At 39.4% G+C, this 22,442-nt stretch overlaps 1 non-coding gene across 1 annotated transcript; it reads left to right on the plus strand.

Moving 5' to 3' along the window:
* Positions 1-876: 876 nt before the first annotated feature.
* LOC115871203 lies at positions 877-1,067 on the plus strand. The gene has a single exon (XR_004047157.1). It is a non-coding gene; the product is annotated as a U2 spliceosomal RNA (small nuclear RNA).
* Positions 1,068-22,442: the final 21,375 nt, after the last annotated feature.

The raw sequence follows: 22,442 nt of genomic DNA on the forward strand, positions 1-22,442 counted from the left end.
GGAACAATTTGGAAATCAAAATTGAAAATGGTGGTTCAGCTTGAAGAATGTAATCAATATCCCTGAATTTTACATGTAGGAATTGTTGAACATGTCTATATTCTCAACAGCAATAAAAATACAAAATTAAGAAACATATTATATATACATATCTAATAGATGGCAAAATTGGTCAAGCGCTTCACTAGTCATTCAAAGTCAAATCAACTCAGAGGAACCTCAGAAAACCATCCTGATAATCTGTTTATTTGACCCAAACTCAAATAAGAAGAAAGGATCTCCATAATGTATTACAGGTATAATTTCAAAAACGCGTCACTTGTTTCTAGTTTTCTGGAAAAGCAATATGTATAAGTTTTTCATATGTTCTTAGTAGCTATTATATAAGGCATGAATTATATATCTTTAGTCTTAGAGCCAAGAAACTATGTAACAGTGAGAGCTGTCATTCTTGAAACAGATGGTGACGTCTGACCTGTGCTAAATCTATAAGATACTAGATTTATTCATACAGCGTTGCCATGTCAATATAAAACTTTGGCAAGCTTTTCATCTTAGAAAGGTCAGACTTCGTCACTTCAATATTAATTTCTGTTGCCACTCCATCAACTCCTCCATCTGGCATTTCTTATAAGAAATGTAGGAAAACTGGACCTCAGTGTGGAAAACACAGCAGAGTACTTTATTACATTGATATGTATATTAGCAATTCAAAAGTCAATCAAAAAACTATCGATGCCAGAGTCCAGTTCATACCTGCATAAGAGTATTCAAACAAGGCATGTTTAAACATGCTTCGGTGGTCAGTGGTTGGCTGCAGACAAATTCTCTCCGCTTGTCTTCGTCTCTGTAAAGTGCCTTTAAAGTAAAGAGTCCATCGCTTCTCCGCCTTTTGGCTAAGATCAAGTGTAGTATCTGTTCCTATCAGTTTAATATCTGATATGTCCTCTGTCCGAGGACAATATATTAAATGGATTTTTGGAATTAGGAGATGGAATAGGAGCTTGCTCCGTCCACTCCACGCATCGACCTGGTATTGCAGTACTTCCAGGAACGGTGCACCAAAAAAAAAAAAATGTAAAGAGTCCAGTCCACACAGTATTGGAGGCGGAGCGGTGAGCTCAGCAGGTATGGGACAAGAATTTTGTTGGGCTCTTTGCGTTGGCCGGAAGCCATCAAGTAAGGTTGGAAAAAGTCTCTGACCTCGCTCGCTTAGTTTCATGATCACATTGATTTCCCCTCCACCAGCCTGTAGGGTTCTCAGCCAGGCCACCCTCTGCTGTCTCCAGCACCTGTGCCTTGTTTTAGCTCTGGTTGTGATGTGGTGGCAAGAACGCTCCCCAGGTTGGCTCAGCCCTGCAGCTCTAAAAGTCCTTGGCAGTTATACTCCGAGAACTGTCACATGAAGGCAATTGTAAGCACACACAGGTTGTCAGAATGTTTTTCTGTAATTGTTTTGATTCTAAAAATAGAAGTTTCCAGCAAACTCTGTAAGACACAACAAGAAGTTTTCGTTCGGTCCTCCGTGCAATCCGTTGAGGTGCAGTGTGGAGGCTGACACCCCAAATGAGAAGAGCATAGAATTTGAGGCACGCTGGGACTTTGGCGCCGTTGCTGCTGCCGGTCCTCGGCATGGACTGACAGAACGTGGTGTGCATGGCAGGTCCCTGAACGGGTAGGCCCTGGGTTTGGTGTAGTTTTTCCCTTTGTAACTTTAGGTTTTGTTGCTAAAAATCAATTGACGTTGCCATTCCTCGTTTTCTGAAGAAAATCTTAGTTCTAGGGATTTAAAATCCCATGAGTAAAATTTTAACATGACAAGTGAAAAAGAAAGAAAAATGAGCATTTTGTTGGGACACCTTAGTCCATCCTCCCTAATCTACCCAACAACACTTGTCTTCAGACTTCTTTTTAACAGCAAACTCACAGAATATTTAAAAGGAACGTATGCTGAGTTCCCCAAGGACGCCCAAATTACTCTCGTGACATGGTAAATTGAAGAGTGCAAAATGTTTCATGAAGGCTTAGAGCAGTGGTTCTCAACCTTCCTAATGCCGCGACCCTTTAATACAGTTCCTCATGTTGTGGTGACCCCCAAACCACAAAATCATTTTCTTTGCTACTTCGTAACTGTAATTTTGTTACTGTTATGAATCAGGTGACCCCTGTGAAAGGGTCACTCAACCCCCAAAGGGGTTGCAACCCACAGGTTGAGAACTGCTGGGTTAGAGAGCCGGGAATACCACCTTCAGAAGTGTCTAGAATTCGATGGAGGAGAGGTTGAGAAACAACAGCTTTATATTTCACATACTGAATAGCATTTTCTTATTTTAATTTACCGTCTTACACAAATCTAGACATTAATCATACTTACTATGGTGGCTTAGATGTCACTGTGATGCTGAAAAGTATGTCAAGGCTATTTTGAGCCCCCATATCATCTAGGGGCATAAGTTTCAGCAGAACTTTCAGAATGGAAAATATTAGAAGGTAGACTGGATGATCTACTTAAGAAAAGTAGCTAATTAATATCTTACAAATCCATAGAATACATCCAATTTGCATGCTTTGAATATGTCGTATGGATCAATCAGTAGTTAGAGAAGGGTTTCATGTTTGATGAAGCAGAGGGCCAGTGAGGGTAAGGGACACTCTCAGTGTGATGGGTTGGCACAGTCGCTGTCATGATGAACTCCAGCATGCTGGAAATCATTAAGTTGGTGCCAGTCTGAGAAACAGTATACATGAGGTCGCCAGTAGTCAGAACGAACGGGACAGTAGCCATCTATCTAACCGTTACACCCACTCTTTGATCCGTACATAAATTCACAGTTAAATACAGCTGAGCAGCAAATTGCTATGCAGCTTATTTGTCTTAAAACGTGATGGTCCACTTTATAATTAAAATATCTTTCATTGTATAAAGTAAGAGAATACCTAGAGAAGGGGTGCTCAATATGTTGACCACGATTTACTAATCGGTCGCAAATGTAGTGTGGATAGATCACATGGCATTAAAAAAAATAGACAAGTCTATCATCAATGCTGTCACGTAATTTATATACAGCGCAGCTAATCAGATGCGATCTTAGGTGTCACACGCATGCGCAAATAACTGCACTAAGTGCAGCAAAACTGACAACCTAAGTTATCGCCAATTTTTAGACCTTGGGTTCTTTCTCTTAAACATAAGAGAGGGCATTAAAATGAGTGGGGGAGCTGGACCAAGTAAGAAGACAAAAACGTATCACTTTCATACGGAATGGGAGATTTTGACACTACAAGCCGACATTCAGCTGAAGTGCAGAGTCATGAAGAGTTCTGGAACTTACCCACAGAGGGAAAGTACCCAAACATGAGACAGTGTGCCACCTCCTGGACTGCATTGTTCGGCTCTACTTATTTATGTGAGTCAGCTTTTTCCCACATAAAGATCATTAAGCCCAAGTACCATTCCACCATGACTGATGATCATTTGGAAGTGTGCTTGAGGCTAGCTGTCAGCAGCTACCGTCTGGACTATGCATCCCTGGCTCCTTCCATTCAGTTCAAGTCATCCGAGTAAAATCAGGTAGTAACAAAAATGTACATAGTTAATTGTATTGTGTTGTTCAATATGGACTCATGCGGTTATGCAAGGTATGTAAACATACACTGTATATATAAAGAATTCTCAATGTATTTATTAATAAATGTAAAAAATTAATAAAATATATGTTTTTCACTTTTGTAGTTAGTAGATTTTGACTTGATCATTTTATAAGTAGCTCGCATGCTGAAAAAGTGTGAGCACCCTAACCTAGAGAATAAGTAACATTGATAGTTATTCCATAGAATCCTTAGTATTATGGAAAGCTATGTCTATACTTGAATATCTCTTGAAAAACATCAAAATGAAGTAGCACTTAAATGCTTAATGATGCAGGAGTTGGACAGAAATATCTGAGCAAAAATATCGGATTCTGAGTCTACACAGCTATGTACTGAATCATATATCAGTAGACTGCTACACCACTGTCTGTTAGTATGCCTTTTATGATGAAAGTTTCTCTTGATACTGGACGCTATGCCACTAGTATTTCAGATACCAGAAACATCACGCACGGTGGGCATGTTGCAAGAGAACTGTAAGACATTAGGAAAAAATATCTTGGGACCTGCTTCAGAAAATTAATGAAAACGATGTATGTGGATCACAGTAGAACATTTGATGTGTTTGCTATGGGCACATCATTGGGAGAAACCAATCACTAGAATAGAACATCGAGTTTGCTGAAATAAAGGGCCAATGAAGTTATAGGAGACCCGTGATGAAATGGATTAGATTTTAGACTGATAGATAGCTGAACTGATTAATTCAACTATGTTGCCAATCTTGAGGGGAAAAAAGAACTTGGCAATATCCCTTTCCGTTGTACATAAAAACCAGCATGAATCCAAGTTAATAAAAACAGCAGATTGTACCAGTGTGATAGTTAAGGTTTATTGTGCCAACCTGGTCGATCAACACATGTGGGATTAATTGAAGGGCAGTTTAATTGAAGAGCAGAGAGATAAATGCCTCGGTGAGCCTTGCCTTGCTTGTTCTGTGCCTCAATTTGCAAGCTACACTACTTGTGGGACGCCTAACCCGTGGAATGTGTTGCTGTAGTTTGAGGTTCCTTCAAGACTTGCTTCGTCACGCTTCTGGAGTATACATCTCTTGAGCTGGGGACTGTCTGACCCTGTTACCTGGCTGACTGTTGGTGGCTGCCTTGCTGTTTTGCTGCCTGTGGCCGGATTGCCTGAATTGCTCTTTGAGAACTCAGTTGTCTGCTTCCTTGACTTGCACCTGATGGCCCTCAAGACTTGAAGGACTGCCAGTGTATTAGCTGTTTCACGGAAGTGAGTTGACTGAGTCATTTGTACTTCTCTATAATTAGCTGTTGTTTCTTATTATAGATATAATCATAAATGTCCTGGTTTTGTTTCTCTAGAGAATTAAGAATTAATTAGGTGGTAATTGTGATGGAATGGATTAAACTGATAGATAGCTGAACTGATTAATTCAACTATGCTGCCAATCTTGAGGGAAAAACATAACTTTGAAAATGTCCCATTCTGTTGTACACAAAAACTACCATGAATCCAAGTTAATAAAAACAGCAAATTGTACCAGTTAATTTTATATAGAAAAAAATTCCAACGGATTGCTTAATTCTGTCCATATAGAAGCTTCCTTTAATTATCTGAATCAGTTCAAATTGTCCAAATACAATCACTCTGAACAAAGCTACAAAGTGAAAACGTAGTTTCACAACCCCTCATTTTCTATTGTGTGAAGGAGATTGATGAGGAAATGGTCCGCTATCAGGTTCTTCCTGAGAACAACTCTGAAGACTTCGGAGAAGAGAGCAAACAGTTCCCAAAGACATCTATAGCATGGAGGGGCAAATGAGGTGGACTTTGAAGAAGGACTAGGAATTTATCAGGATGACAATAGATCTGAGAGAACCTGCAAATAGATGGATGTGCAGAATAATACCATGACTCATGCAGGAAATTGTACAGAGTTGGATATGTTAAGAATATAACATTAAAAGTACAAGGATGTTTATGTCTTCACCACCGAACATTTTCCTTTCAAATGCAGAGAATCACAATACATTTTTTAAAAGAAAAGAAAATCTTAGGAGCGCTAGCTTAGCTGAGAAAAGCCTCACTCTCTCTTCACCCTTTGTTGTTAGTAGATTTTGATAACTGTCATAAAGAACTTCTGAGAAACTGAATTATTCTTCGGTGGCGGGACCATATGTGAGTAAATGAACTCCTAAGCCCTAGTCTCTTCCTGTACTCCTGAGATGTGTGTAGTCTGTTATCTTTAAGACAAGATTCTTGACAGTTATATAAGAAAGCAAATGAAGAACTAGAGGCAAATTAAACATAAAGGTATTTGTGCAGAAAAGCAATAATTGATCGGGTCAGAGAACACATTGACACACAGAGCTATTAGGTAAAGAGGTTTAACATGGTGAAAAATAAGATTCATGAGGAAACACTAAAAGATGGTGTTTGTTTATTTATTAAGTGAAGAAGTTATTTAAGAATCTGACTTTTAATGTAACGCTTTATACTTATTACAAATCATTGTTTTAATATATTTCTATTATTTTAAAAAGAAAAAACGATGGCTTCTGTTACCAAAAATTAATTAGGCAATAATTATTAGGTACTGTTCAAAAGCTTTAGAAGAGATGTTATTCATCCTTGAAAATTGTATATGTTAATTATGTCTATATTTTATATTCATATGAAGAACTCCAGAAGCAAGAAATATTAACACTTGCCCCTCCCATCTGATGAGAGAGGATTTTATATTAAAATGAATCATTTCTACTTAGTAAAAGTATACACACTCAAATGTATTATTTTTCCAGATGTTTCTCAAGCAAACTTACTGTATGCTTTTAGGTATGCATTGTCTGTGGAATCACAAATTTTGGTCTAAATGGATTTGATTAAGAATTGATTAAGTTTAAGACAGGAAAGCTGTCTTGTCAAAGCCTCACATTTCTCCATGATGACACTTCTTAAAGGAGGAAAAGGGGCTTGCTTGACAAACTTGAGGACTTCAGAAGCTAGGTTGCACAAAAACTAGCATTAGAGTTAAATGGCAATATGAATTAAAATATTCCCGTCCAAATTATGTGTGGGAATCCCAGCCCTGACAGCTGTGAATGGACTCCCATTGGAGAACGGGGTTTTGTGAGTCAACATGGCCGTGCCAGAGTGGGGTGTGTTTTAAAACTACTAACTGAGATAGTGGACTCCTAGCCTCCTAAACTGTGAGAACATAAATTTATGTTCTTTAAAACCACCCACTTGTGGGATTTCTGTCCCAGAAGCACTTGATAACTAAGACGTAGAGAGAGTTCTTTTTCTAATTTTACATATTTCCTTCATGAAAAGATCAGGATGTCCAAATCAAATGATTACTCTCTTCTAAACGTGCCTTGGAGAACTTCGTTTAAAGAACTTCTTCTTTTTTAAAATAATTTTATTGGGAGTTCTTAGAGATATTATAACAATTCATAATTCAATTAGATCAAGCATAATTGTACAATTGCTGCTACCATCATTTATTTTTCAAAACATTTACTTTCTTGAATTATTTCATATCAGCTCCCCTTTCATATCACCTCCCTCCCCCACCCTAGCCCCCCAGGAATATAATATCTCCATATCTTACACCATCCAATATATCCGTTTACCTACAATTCATTTATTTGTTCCTCTCAAGTGGGATTGTACATCATCATTGCTATTGGCTCCCCTTGTATCCCTCTCCCCGTTTCCCTCCCACCTCTCTTCCTGTGCCCTCGGGGAATAATTACTTCCATTATTATTTCTGAAGGGTTTATCTATCTTGGATTTCATACAACTGAGGAAACATAACTATCCTCTAGTTTTTAAACTATCTCCTCCCCTTATTTTTATAGCCTTAGTTTTACCTCATTAATCTTATTAGGCCAGCATCAAGAACTTCTTTTCCTAAAAACAATCATTCTTATTTCTGTAGACATTAGGTGTGAGAATTTGTGATCTTGATGAAAAAGAATCATATTATCATGTTTTAATCATTTTATTGTGGGCTCTTACAGCTTGTATCATAATCCATATATGCATCCATTGTGTCAAACACGTTTGTACATATGTTGCCATCATCATTTTCAAAACATTTTCTTTCTACTTGAGCCCTTGGTATTAGCTCATCTTTTTCACTCCCTCCCCCACCCTCCCTCCCTTCCTCATGAACCCTTGATAATTTATAAATTATTATTTTTCCATGTCTTACACTGACTGATGTCTGCCTTCTCCCACTTTCTGTTGTCTGTCCCCCTGGGAGGGGGTTATATGGTAGATCATTGTGATTGGTTCCCCCTTTCTCTTTCCCACCTTCATTGTGATTGGTTCCCCCTTTCTCTTCCCACCTTCCCCTTACCCTCCTAGTATCACTACTCTCATTATTGGTCCTGAGGGGTTTGTCTGTCCTGGATTCCCTGTGTTTCTAGTTCTTATCTGTACCTGCATACATGCTCTGGTCTAGGCAGATTTGTAAGGTAGAATTGGGGTAATGCTAGTGGGGCAGGGGCGGGGGGAGCATTAAAGAACTAGAGGAAAGTTGTGTGTGTCCTTGGTGCTATACTGCACCCTGACTGGCTTGTCTCTTCCTTGTGACCCTTCTGTAAGGGGATGTCCCACTGTCGACAGATGGGCTTTGGGTCTCCAGTCTGTACTCCCCCTCATTCACATTGATATGATTTTTTTTCTGGGACTTTGATGTCTGATACCTGAAGAATCACAATATCTTATGGAATCTCACAATGGACAAATCTTTATTTTTATCCCTCAACTCATATATAATGCCTGTCTACAACCTGCTAACATTAACTGAATATTTACATAAATGGGAAATTGTTTTCCCCCAAAGCAATGCATTTCACATTTGTAGATATTAGGAACTTCTTAAAGTAGGTAATATTCTTTCCTTACAAGTGATGTGCACAGGGTCTATTCCTACTCTGTGAAGAAAAGTTGATGACAAGAGGGGAGGAAAGAAACAAATCTATTTCAGTCTCATTTCATTTAACCGCCTTTAACTATAGAGTCTAAACTCCACGGGGACAAGACTTCCTTTGTTTTCAAACACCATCGTTCCCAAACACTTGGTTTTGTACTAGCATATAGTATCTGTTTAATAGATTTATTTTAACAAATAAAGACTATGCATATTTCCCTAAGTCTTCTCTGCTAACTGAAATCTTACCCATTTAAAAGTCATTCCTGAGTTTACTGAAGATTTTCGGAGACCCTGATTATTCTCTACGGTCTTCAGTGTGTCAGCTATTATACTTTCTAACATAGAGAATGGAACTCAGTATTCACTGTATAATAGAAAACAGCATAGCAAAAAATGAGATTATAATACTCTCAAATAAGAATGCATTAACTCTCTCAATTTTCAGATTACTCCAATTGTTCTGAGTCAACTAAATCCCCCAAGTTGTTTTTTTGTGCCCTCGTAAAATGCCTGAAATTATTTAAATCGCTTAGTCATATCACCAGAGTTTATTACACTCTTATACTATGTAAACATCTTCAGGAGATTTAGCACATTAAGAGAGATTTTAAATCATTCACAGCTTGTGGTCAATTTCTCCATTCAGAAATAATTTCTTCCTAGCCCCCAGCTGAGAGCAACATGCTGAGGGAATGAGAGTTTTCAAACATGGGGTGGCTAACTTTCCAACTATTAGCACTGCCCAAAAGGTTATGTCTGAGTGCAACTCCCACCAGGCTGAATAATAGTCGATCCTACTGCCATTGAGTCAATGCCGACTCATAGCAATCCTCTACGACAGGCTACAACTGCACCCGTGAGTGTCCAAGACTGTAACTGTTTACAGAAGCAGAAAGCTTTGTTTTTTTCCCACAGAGCAGCTCATGGTTTCAAAGCACCAACCTGTTGAATCACAGCTCAACACATAACCACTGACCCACTAGGGCTGGGTTGATACTAGTTTGGGCAAGAGAAGGGTAAGGGCCAAGGTGGATGTCAAACACAGGAAGAGATTTGTGAGGAGACTGCGATCAAAATTCTCCCTACTGATGTATTTCCATTATATATCATTCAGTAAATTTGAATGTGGAGTGCACTATGAATCAGTTATGGAGAAGAGGAGGAAAATGTTGTGTTGCCTTTGTGAAATTTTGAGCTTACTAAGGCAAGTGGGTAAAAATAAAAAAAGTAAGCAAGCAAGAGTATAGTTATTCAATGACATATGTGCTGCAGGTGGAATAGTATATAAATAGGATATTTATGGGAAGTTCTGCCTTCAAATAAAAGGGACAGGAAAGGATGAACCTGAAGAAGATGTGACCACAGATACAGGGATTTCAAGGAGTTGGTCATTTGAAGAATAGGTGGGGGAAAAGGAGGTGTTTGTTGATGTACATATCGATATTAATATAAATAAATCTCGGATAAAGGAAGAACCTTAAATGAGTAATGACTAATAAGATGTTTTCAAAGGTGCTATCAAACCTGGAATTACAAATTCATTTTTGAAACATTATCATTTTCTCTAATATGATATCAGAGAGTTGGTGTCTACATAGGCTCAGTGGGCCATCCTCCAGAGAGATCTATCTGCTTCTATGCCCACTGTCCCTTGGAGCCTGTGCTGTTGGCAATGGGTTAAGTTCCCATGGAGCTGAGTGCAGTAGAACGTGCTGTATCAGGCTGCTGCACATAAACATCTTTCTTTGTCGCTATCTGACAACCTCATTGCAATGCCTTTAGCTGCCCCACAGCGCCCTTTCTTTTCAGCAAACAGTAGCAGCAGCCATGTCAGTGTGGTGGCTACTCAGATGTGCCTGACTGGGCTCTTAACCAACTGTCTATTCAACTTCATGAGAATATTCTGCTAGCATATATTTTCAGGTCACGGGTTGGACTATTACAAGTTCCATGGGTCTCTTCAACACTGTAAAAATGCAGAACTCTTTCTGCCTCTGCGGTTCCATGTCCCTAGTTCCTAGCAGCTTTCAAAGTGGTGTCCACAGTACAGCCTCTAGCAAAGGATACCTAGTTAAGAGAAAAACAAACACACTGCCATCGAGTCAATGCCACTCAGAGAGACCTTAAAGGACATCGTGAAACTGCCCCCTGTAGATTTCCAAGTCTGTAAATCTGTATGGGAACAGAAAGCCTCATCTTTCTCCTGTGGTGCAGCAGGGGGTTACCAACTGCCAATCTTGCACTTAGCAGTGCACCCACAACCCATTATGCTGCCAAGACTTCTTAGTTAACGATACCAGTACTAGTCGATTCTGATATATAGCAACAACATGTGTGTCAAAGTAGAACAATGCTCCCCAGTGTTTTCAAAGGGTAGACTTTCAGAAGGAAATGATTAGTCTTCTTTTCTGGGGTATCTCTGTGAGGCCTCGAATCTCCAACCTTTTGGTTAGATGCTAAGCAATTAACCTTCTCCGCCACCTTAAGATTTCAATTAATGACAGCCCACTCAAACTCACTGCCACTGAGCCAGTACCAGCTCCTAGGGACCCGTATGGCAGGTAGAACTTCCTCTGTGAGTTTCCAAAGCTGCAACTCTCTACAGGAGTAGAAAGCCTCATCTCTCTCCAGCAGCCTGCTTCATGGTTTCAAACTGCTGATCTTGCAGTTCGCACCTCAACTTGTGCCCACTATACTACAGGGCTCAGAGTTAGGTATACAGAAATATAAGGGAGAAAATACACAGATGAAAGGGTGACTGAAGGAACATGTATGTAACAAAGCACATAAAGGCAGATATTAATGGTAAGACGAGTCTGTGAGTGTGATAGTATCCCTCTAACTGGTTTCCATATTTGAAACATTTCATAAGGAAATGCGAGGGGGAAAATAATAGACTTCTGGTTGAAACACTGACCCATGAAATTATTGGAGTGTACATCACTGCTGTGCTGTTTGGAACTGGTCATAAGTGCAACGTAAGTTCCGAGATGAAACCAGGTGAACTACCATCTAATGAAAGAAGACCACTTCAGACGGAAAGTCTGCCGGAGGTTCATAGATGACGGGAAGAGGGTGAGCATCTCAGGAGGAGAATGAGCAGGACTGAGCACACAGAGGCCAGAACAAAACAGCATGTGTTCAGGGGAAAATGCCACCTAAACCTTATTGGGGAAGAGTCAGAAATAAGCTTGTTTAGACAGGGGGTATGCAGCCATTCTGCAGGAGAGATGCATAGCAATCTGTTAATACACTCTAGAGAACCCTATGGAGAGGTTCTACTCCATAGTCTATTGGGGTTAGATAAGAGGAAGAGATCAGATTATAAACAGTGGTTACATAATTCTATATGTAAATAAAATTAAGTTATACAATGAAAAGAAGTATCCAAATTAATACTCTAGACATCTAGGTAATCATGATTCTGTTGACACAAAATAATTGGATCTGACAACTTGGGGTAACCTTTGTTAACATGATTTTATTGGAGGGATAAAATGTTTTGTTGGCTCTGGGCATTTCAAATTCCATCTTTACCAGAACAGTGGGTTCTACCAATCTAGATTTCCCTGGGCCAGCTCAAGCCACAGCAGTTCAGGACCAAGTCACAAACAAGCATTTGAACATAGTTGGTAAGGCAGCAGCCGAGCAGATTGGAAGGGTATGGCGTAGCTCAAGACCTGAAGCCAAAGCTCAAGAACAGGCTCAGAAAGAACAGAAACCAGTGCGTGTCCCAGAATACAGATGATTTTATGCTGGGATAAGTATAAGTGGATTTTGTTTCCATTTAAAAATCAAAGGCGAGTACACGGAGGGAGCTAGATATGTTGCAGCCCTTCCCTTGACCAGAGAAAGAGGAGTGTCTCAATTATAGTCCTATCAAGGCTGTGTTTGCTTTGAACATTTAGTTTCTCTGAGCAAATGACAACGTCCTGGGGCACACGGGAGAATAACAGCATTGTACAAACAATGTGCAAGGACCAAATGAGTTAAAAAATAATGAAAGAAGACACATATATGCTCATTATTTAGCAAACATTGTTTTAAATATGTTACAAATATTGGCATCTAATGCTTATGATAGCTGAGATTTGTGCAATTAAACCGTACAGTTCAAATTTTAAAACGTAACTCAAAGTTGACCTGAACCTTCATCTTGGGCTACCATCATTTTCCCGCCCAGGTCTAAATGCTCAATAAGTGTATCTTCTGAAAAAGCGTTTCCTTGAAAATGTGAGACTTGGCATCCCGTCTCTCACTTGTCTAAGATCCCATTTAGCCTCTTCCCACTGCGTGTCAGTAAAATGAGGAGTTGTGTTTGCTCCGGTTTTTCATGTTGGTGATCTTCCCTTTGACTCCTCGTTTCCTGTTTGACTCCTAGCTAATCATCTCTCATACCATAAGTGGTGCGATTGAATTATTAGCCCTGTTCCCCTCACCCCAAATTCATCCTCTGTTTTCTCAATGGCTTACTTTCAACTTAGAGATAGAAATTGAAAAACGTTTTACCTGGCAAAAGAGGTGCCTAGTTTTTATGCTGCGTTAACTTAAAATTTGGAATAATGAGAAGGTAAAGAGCCATGAGGTTAAATACACTCAGTGTTTTCTGGGTGGTCGGCGCTGGGGTGGGGGGTCAAGATGTCTGAGGCAGGTGTCCTGTGTTATTGTTAACACTCAGCATGACTTAGTGGGAGGCTGAGGGCTTTCACTGTGAAAGGCTTTCACTCCGTCCATCCGCCTGCAAAGAGAACAGAAAGTGTAACGCGCCACCGAACGCGTGACCTGCTAGCCAACCGCCCGTTTCCAATGGGAGGACGCGAAAGTCGCCAAGACAGAAACAACTTCTGGGCAAATAAAAGTTGCGATGATAAATACAGATACCATGATCAGATGCAAATATCAATGTGTGACATGCAGGCGTTTTTTATAGATTAGGTTTATAAAGAGAAAAGTCTGTCTGTTTTCAAAGAAACTGAAGCAGCTTTCTGAAAATATTACTTTCATAAGCGAAACTATTTTTCTTTCAATAACACAAGAAAAATAAATTCTGCTTTTTATTTTTCAAAAGGAAAATTTTAATCTCCTTTTCAATTAAAATCCAGAATTCAGAATTAAGCTTACGTGTAGCAAAAGGTGTACACTAACTACCATAGGTCCTCTTACCACAAGAAACCATCAAAGACGGCCCTCTGGTGAATCCAATAAATAGATGGATTTAGATGATAGCTAGCTAGATAGATGGATAGATAGATAGATAGATAGATAGATAGATAGATAGATAGATAGGTGGACAGATAGATGGATAGATAGATAGATATGATTGGTAGAGAGAGTTGGATGCATAATCATTTTATAAAGTTCTGTGATATAAAATTACATATTTTTAGTCATTTTAAGAAATCACAATCCCTACATCCATCCATTGTGCCAAGTACATTTGTACACATATTTCCATCATCATTTTGAAAACATTTTCTTTTCTTTTTTTGTGTGATTATTTTTTTAAATTATATTTTAAATGCATCCCACACACCCCCTTGGGATTCCTTTTGTTACCTCAACTTTGAAATGTATCCCTTAAACTGTAACTGTTGACTACTAGGCAGGCCCTGAAGATTCAAAGTCTTATCTTTCCAGCATGCCCAACGGTATTTAAAGTCTCTAAAATGCATTAGCCAGCTTGATAGGTAGGTAGGTATCACTCACTGCTGTGAATCAGTCCTGGCTCCTAGAGATCACTCTAAACCTCCAGCAGGTCCACGGGAGACCGATGAGGCTAGAAAGATTGACAGTCCCAGAAACCCAAAGAAGCAGCTCTACTCTGTCCCATTGGGTTCCTATGCGTAGGTAGAACTATGGTATCTATAGTGATATATAAACATGTAAAGGCATATCATAAATTTCACTACTATTTTTAATAACTTGTTTTGCTCAAATAAAAAATGAGAATGAGTTAGTATGAGTGAGGAAATTTTATAAAAATCTGTCAACAATCCTGAAATATTTATATTCACTTTTAAAAATTATTTCCCTGAAATAAAAGGTTTTACATTGTTAAAAATAAAAGTAAACAGGATTTTTCTTTTTTAGAAGGAAGATGATTATTATAACCTGGCTCTTGGCAGTATCTAGTCCATCTTTAGAATGGTTTCAAATACCTGTGGCCAACAAAATTGCTCACATTGTAATTGAGACAAGTATACGCTGAGCTGTAAGTGGCTAATGGACCTACAATAGTGATTATTGCTGTGAATGGACTACGTGCTCACAGAGAGAGGTGGCTGCGTAAGAGGCCTCTTCTTCCACTAGACTGATTATACTAAAGCACCAATTTTCTGCAGAACGTGATCCAAGTTTTCTATTTGCAATATTCTGGATGAACAATTGATCCATTTGAATTGTGGTGCCGGAGAAGAATATTGAAAGTACCATGGACAGCTGGAAGGGTAATCCGATCTGTCTTGGAAGGAGTATTGTCAGGGCTCCTTGGAAGCAAGGATGACAAGACTTCATCTTACACACCGTGGTCATGTTGCTAGGAGAGGCCAGTCCGTGAAGAAAGACATCCTGGTTGGAACAGTGGAGGGACAGCGAAAAGGAGGAAAGCCCGCAATGTGACGATTGGTACAGTGACTGCAATCCTGGACCCAGGCAGAGGAACGATTGTGAGGATGGCGCGGGACCCTATAGGGTTTTGTTCTGTTGTGCAGAGGGTTGCTGTAGGTCAGAAATGACTGGGTGGCATCTAACAACAATATAGGCAGTTATTTCATGAGACATAAGAAGTCTAAATTTAGTCTCAACCACCTTATTTTACATTTAGGAGTGTTACATGTGTTACCTGGTTTCTAGGTTCATCTATCAGGTCTAAACTGTTCACTTCTGCTTTTATTTCCTTGATCGCCAGAAAGCTAGCTCAAGAAAACAACTTGACACAGTAAATCATATGTTATCACCATGGAGTTAATATCCTTATTTTTTCCCTTCCCCCCAAAAAAAAAACAAACACTCAGGATATTCTATATTAACCATAATAAAGGAAAAATAAAGGTTTCCGTCCTAACCGGAACAAAAGGGGTACTGAGTATTCTAAAAGATCTATGGTGATTATAGAAGACCAACAGACCAATATATTTTCATAGCTACAGTAAGTAACAAATGGAGCTGCACAGAAGTCTTTGGCTAAACTCCAAGCTGAGTTGAGCAATAGTAAGGTACAGCCACTCGTGCTACATGAGCGACGTGTCTTGTAGGCGACTATATCTATAGTCCACCTGAAGAGGTCCCCGGGGCTGTGTCTCTTTAAAGATAGTTTTGATCACATTGCTTTGTTTTGAATCCTCTTCAGCAAGAGCTGATGTGCAAAAGCCAGGAATAAAAAGACTTCAGCATCTCCCTAAGTGAACAAAAGAAATTAAACAAAGCCATTCAATCCATACCCAAAGCTCTCAGTTAATGGGAATATTTTTGTAGCACATTTCCCATTCATTTTAGGAACTCTAATGACCACACAGAAGAAAAATAGAAAGGATATGTTTTTCAATCAACTGCTATAAAAGCTAAAACGTCTCTTCAAAATATTTGGAATCTTCCTTTGGAAAGGTGCAGGCATCTGAGATATCTTCAGGGTACAGCGTCTCATAAGCAAGGCTAACTGGCCTGTGCCTCATTAGGATAAATGGTAAAACCTATCCAAGCCCCGGAGCTGCTGAAGATGGTCTTCTGAAAAAAGTTTCTCGTGCATGTCTGGAGTTTAAAATGACAACAAATGTAATGTTTACTTTGTATTTTTCCCTTTAAGGAATAAAACTCAGGGAATATTAAAGCAATGTATTTTAATTTCCCTTTAAATTCTCTTACCTTTCAGTCATCCCTCTCTCCGAAGCTGGGGCTTGTTCTTCAGAAAAGAAGGATGATGGTGTCACCCCGAACAATGAGGCTGGTAAACAGCTTTGGCCTCATACTGATTCTTTTTGTTTCTTTAACTCCATAGCGATCAAGGTTGAAAGAGAAAGAAAAGACCCTTCTAACTTAGATTTCATTAACATATCAAGAGCTAGGGCTATTAGAGTAAATCTTAGATTTGTAGTATTTGCCAAAAGTAGAATTCAAAATAGCAGGAAGAGAAAGCCAAAGGCTTCTACCCTGGTGTAGCATGGACGTGAAAGAGAACATCTTAATGCCAGTTGTCTTGAGAAACAAAACCAATAAGATGCAATTATTCCTATCAAAGCGTCTAAGTGCCAGCAGAACCACAGCTTTGAACTAAGTACTTGACAAAGCGTCTAAGTGCCAGCAGAACCACAGCTTTGAACTAAGTACTTGATCCAACATTGACACGTGTGTGATGGTGTATAAATAATGATGCGAGATGGCTAAAAACATGAACATGAAGAAGCATTCGCCTTAACTCTTCATGACCTCTCTGTGACACCCAAGCAATCCAGATGCCCCAAGTACTTCAAGAAGTCACTTAATGAATTCTGATCAAATATAATCATATTCATTTAGAAATATAATTCATAAATATAATCCTGGTCATGTTTGATCAATTGAAATGTATCTGAGAGGAATTACTGAGAGAAAAATGATGGGTAAAAATGATAGTGGAGCAGGAAGAAGGAAAAAGAGGAAAGAAAGTAAAAATTATATATCAGTAAAAAATATATAGGTGTAAATATAGATATGTATATATGTAAATATATAGATAGGTCTATACGTGTGTGTGTGTGTGTGTGTGTGTGTGTGTGTGTGTGTGTGTAGGTGTATAGTATGATACTGTCTTGTTGACAATCTCTGAAGACAAAATGGGTACATAAGCAAATGTGGTGAAGAAAGCTGATGGTGCCTAGCTATTAAAAGATATAGCATCTGGGGTCTTAAAAGAATTGAAATTAAACAAGAAGACATCTAGTTGGGAAGCAACAAAGCCCACATGGAAGAAGCACACCAATCTATGTGGTTATGAGGTGTTGATGGGGACAGGTGGCAGAAGTCAAAAACAAGCAATCAAATTGACACGAAGGAGCATGGACAAAGTGGAGACCGAAAACCCACCTGTAAGATGACTGGACAGTCCCTCACAGAAGGGCCACATGGAAGGGATGATAAATCTAGGGAGTGGTATAGCACTGATGAAACACAGAACTAGTTCTTTAATATTTCCTCCCCTCGCCCTCATGGCCTTTCTTTTACCTCATTAATCTGGCTAGATCTGCATATGTTCATTTATATAATTAAGACTGTTCGATGCATGAAAGTCAAGATAAATAACTCTTCAGAAATAATAATGGGAGTAATGATTCCCTAAGGGTACAGGGAGAGAGAGGGGCAGAGGGGGAAAAGGAAGCTGATAGCAATGATGACTATGTAACCCTGCTCAAAGGGAACACATAACAAAATTGCAGGTAAATGAATACATTGGATGGTGTAAGATAGGGCAAAATAAATAAATAAATTATAATATATAATATAATAAGGCTTCCTGGGTGTAGGGTGATGGAGGGAAGGGATAAAGGTGAGCTGATATCAAAGAGTTCAAGAAGAAAGAAAGTGATTTGAAACTGATGGTGGTAGATATTGTAAAATTATGCTTGGTCTAACTGAATTATGGATTGTTATAATATCAGTAAGAGCTCCCCATAAAATGATTAAAAAATCAAAAGTCAAAAAAGTATATATAAATATAAATTATATATAATATATTGCACACCTAAGCATACAATATATGTATGGCATGTCCTATATGATAATTTATATTGTCCAAGAAGGTCATACCAAATACAATCCTGCCAACAGTGTTCATTTCTCTAAAGCCTTACTAGTACTACATGTTCTTAATCATTTTAAACACTGATCAATTATGTGGTAAAAATGATATTTTAAAATTATTTTTAAAGATTTTTATTCAGCATCTTTGTCATACACCTATTAGTATTACCAAAATGCCAAACCGACTTCCATCAAATGGACTCTGACTCATGGCCCCCTATGTTAGGTCTTCAAGCTGTAAATCTTTACTGCTACAAAGAGACTCATCTTCTTCCCACGTGGAAGCTGACGGGATGGAAACATGCACCTGGTGGTTACCAACCCAATGCCTCCCGTGCCAGGACAGAACCACCATGGCTCCTCAGAAAGTTTATGCAAAAAGATAAACATCAAAAACTCACTAAGCTCCAGTGGATTCTGAATCAGAACAACTCTACAGGGTAGATCTTCCCCCTTGGGTTTCAGAGACTATAACTCTTTCTAGGTATAGAAAGCCTCATCTCTCTCCCGCAGAGCAGTTGGTTGTTTAGAACTGCTGCCCTTGGGGTTAGCAGCCCAGCTAATAACCCACTACACTGTCAGACTCTGGATTAGGACTATTTAAGTATTACCATATAAACTCGAGGATAAGCCAACCTGAATATCCGCCAAGGCACCCAATTTTACCACAAAAACTGCATTAAAAATATGCTGAAAAACTCGGTTTATACTCGAGTCTATACAGTGATAAATAACTTTTCTTAAGTTGTATGCTATTTTCACAGCACTTTTCGAAGTTCTTTACCTATATTAATGTGTACATTCATCTTAATCAGGCTACTACCATCCTCGTTTTATGAAATAGCAAACAGCTAAGATGTTAAATAACTTATACAAGGTCACTCAGATAATAAGTAAATAATACACTAATAAATGGCTATGCGACTCCAGATAGGTATTTGCAAACACTGTGTTATGATGGTGCGGGAAAGGGCGATGTTTCCTTCTATGGTACACGCATTGTGATCCATCGAAACCAGCTCCCAGTCAGCCCACTCCAACCATGTCCTTCCTGATGGAGGAGCCCTGGTGCTCTAGTAGACTGCAGCTGACAAGTGTGTGCTTCAAACCCATCAGCCACGAGGGGGAGGGAAATTAGACTTTCTGCTCTTGTGAAAACGTAAAGTCTCTTCAACTCTAGGTAGCCGTTCCATTCTGCCCTGTGTTTTGGAAATGACTCTATGGCACTGGGTTTGGTATGTTATGCTCAAACTTATTTCAGGGGAAATAAAAAAGAAAAGTAGAATGCGAGTGCTGAAGATGGCCGGTGCTGATCTGAAAGTGCTCAGGGCAGCCACAAGTGGGTGTGACGATGCTAGACCCAAGTCAACCGAGAGGTTGGAAGTGAAAATGTGGGCGAGTAAACTAGCTAAATATCCAGTGTCCAAAGAGACTTCAACGGGGCCAGTCTACGTCAGACAGAGGAGAGAGAGTAGCTATCATGTGGTTCTGGGTGGTAGTATCGTAGCTCCTATTCGGTCACAGGAACAAATCGAAAGAGAAAAAGAGGAGACTTGTGGTAGGATATTCTGTGTGAACCAACTGGACAGGGAACTACTTCCTGGGGCGCTTCCCCGGGCCACTTACAGGTTTGTAGCGCACAGTCCTCTGCAAAGTGCCACCAGGTTTATGTGAGCATCTTGCTGGGGTTGGCCTGTCTCTATCACTGAATTACACCTTTACAGTCAAATGCTTTAGGAAGATCAAAGGGAATTCTTATTCCAGTCCCCAGCTAAATGTTTTCTTCAAGTGGGACACAAAATAGTTTGATTTCTTTTTTTAACCTAAAGGAGAAGCAAGTCATTTTGTGCACATTTATGTAATGATCCACATAAAGATTTTTTCCAGTTTTACAATCACTATTATCCCCAACTTCTGTCTAGGACATCAAAGAAAGACCAAAGTGACCTCAAATCCAATTGATTGATAACACAAAAAACCTGCTACCTTGGAATGTTTATCTTTATAATTATAACCCTCTGGAAAACAGAATCTTTTTCTAACACTTTTTTCTTTTTCTCACTTATATTGGTATCTTAAAAACTAAGAGAGAAGCATGCCGAGGGGTGATGAGTTTCAAATGATAGGGAAGGCAGGAACATGTGAAGAGAGAAAAGAAGCCCAATGCTTTGAACACAAGGAAAGGAAGAAGTGACTATGTTTACTAGGGATTCCAGCTGAGACTAAGACACAGCTGTTTTTCCTCCTGCGTTAACTATCAACTTACATCTAGAACTATTAAGATCTTTGATTAACATGTAGACAGCATAAATTTCAAAGTAAGAAACATAAAAAGCAAAAATGCTTTTATTTCTATTCAGAATTTTCTCTCCCAATTGCTCCAATTTCATCCCATATAGGAAATTGGTATGTACTGAACATTGTTATTGCTTTTTGAACATGTAAGAGCTGTGACACAAAAGGAGCTCTGGGGTTTTATGATTTATTGCTTTATCATTCCTAGTGCCTTCTCTGTTCATCCTCAAATCCAGGGCAGGCTACAGGACGTATGAAAAGGGCAATGTTTGCTCAATTCCCTTTTGAAAGGGCAAAGCACTTACCATTTTCCACATACAAAGCACTTTATCTTTTAACTCGCTATATGATGAACATGTAAGTTTGTTTCTCAAACGTGTTCAATTCAGAATATATTTTCCCATTCTCAATCTCTTTTGAACATTTATAGTCCATGGTTCTTATTTTACCAACAACTGCAATTATTTTAGTCTGCACTTCCCTTTGTAAGGGAATGTGTTTTTTCATACACACACGTGCGCGCGCACGTGTGTGTGTGTGTGTGTGTGTGTATCCATAGTAGATATGTATACATCTGTATGTGTATGTGTGTATATATAGAAATATGTACATGTATATGTATACATATATGCATAGAGAGAGAGAGATTAGTTTTGGAATTAGCTCCAAACTGTGCAGGTCCTTATGATCCCTTCAGTTACTATCTTCAGATCTTATCACCGAACTAACTACCTAAAAAGGAAAAGAATATGCAACCTCCAGCCCTGCTGAGTTAGTTAGAATTTATTGTGTCAACCTGGCCAGTAAACACATGAAGGGCAGAGAGATAAATGGCTCGCCTTTCAAGCCTCTTGCTTGGGTCTCTTGCTTTGTGATTGTTGGACCAGGGTGCAGCTTCCTTAGCTAGTTCCCTGCTTCAGCTGGCAAGGCTCACTTCCTGGAAGACATCCCCAAGGAGAAGCCACATGGACCAGCCCGATGCAGCCCTGGGTGCTGGAGCATGCCGGGTGGAGACCCCTGCCAGTGCTCAGATGCTTACACACTCACTGATTCAGCTTTCCCCCTGCAGGCGGCATCATTGAGTGTGTTTTGCCAGATGGAGGAGGACTATGTGGATTGGTGTTGGACATAGGGGTTAATGTTGGACTTATGGGCTTGGGCAGCACTGGGTTGGAATGTTTTCTTGATGTGCACTAAACCTTTTTATAAAACTCTCTCTTATACGTATGAGTTTCTGGGGATTATGTTTCTCTGAAGTACCCAGACTAACACACCCTCCCCTCAAAGGTCACATTTAGCACTATAAATACAGTACATATACGCCTGGTAAGTAACCATGGCTGTAATTAAAACTTAGGCAATATCTGCTCCTTTTAGCCATCTTTTAAAGTTTCTCTACTTATGTCCCCATGGACCAAATTCTGGTTGTATATTTTTCACAGTGTTATCTGGTGTTGGCATGTGCCCTTGAGTCGGTTCTGATCCATCGTGATGCTGCACACGGGCGTGCCCTTCTCACAAGTGTCCTCTGTGTGTGCCTGTTGTTGCAGCCATGTGGCCCACCCGCTTCCTTGAGGACTTTCCTGCTTCATTCACCGCGTACTTTACCAAGCATTAAATCCAAGTCCACTTCCTTGTTTGTCCTCCAGTGCCCGTAGCCATTCTTTTTCTTCTTCTTTTCTTTGTTGGTGTGAAGAGTATACACGCCACAAAACACTCACCGATTGAACCATTTCTACATGCATAATTCAGTGATGTTCATTAAATTCGAGTTGTGAAACCAGTCTCACCCTCCTTTCTTTTTTTTTTTTTTTTT

Source organism: Echinops telfairi, unplaced genomic scaffold (genome assembly GCF_000313985.2).
Source record: "Echinops telfairi isolate 266 unplaced genomic scaffold, ASM31398v2 ScPeMD7_3533;HRSCAF=4204_1, whole genome shotgun sequence".
NCBI lineage: Eukaryota > Metazoa > Chordata > Mammalia > Afrosoricida > Tenrecidae > Echinops > Echinops telfairi.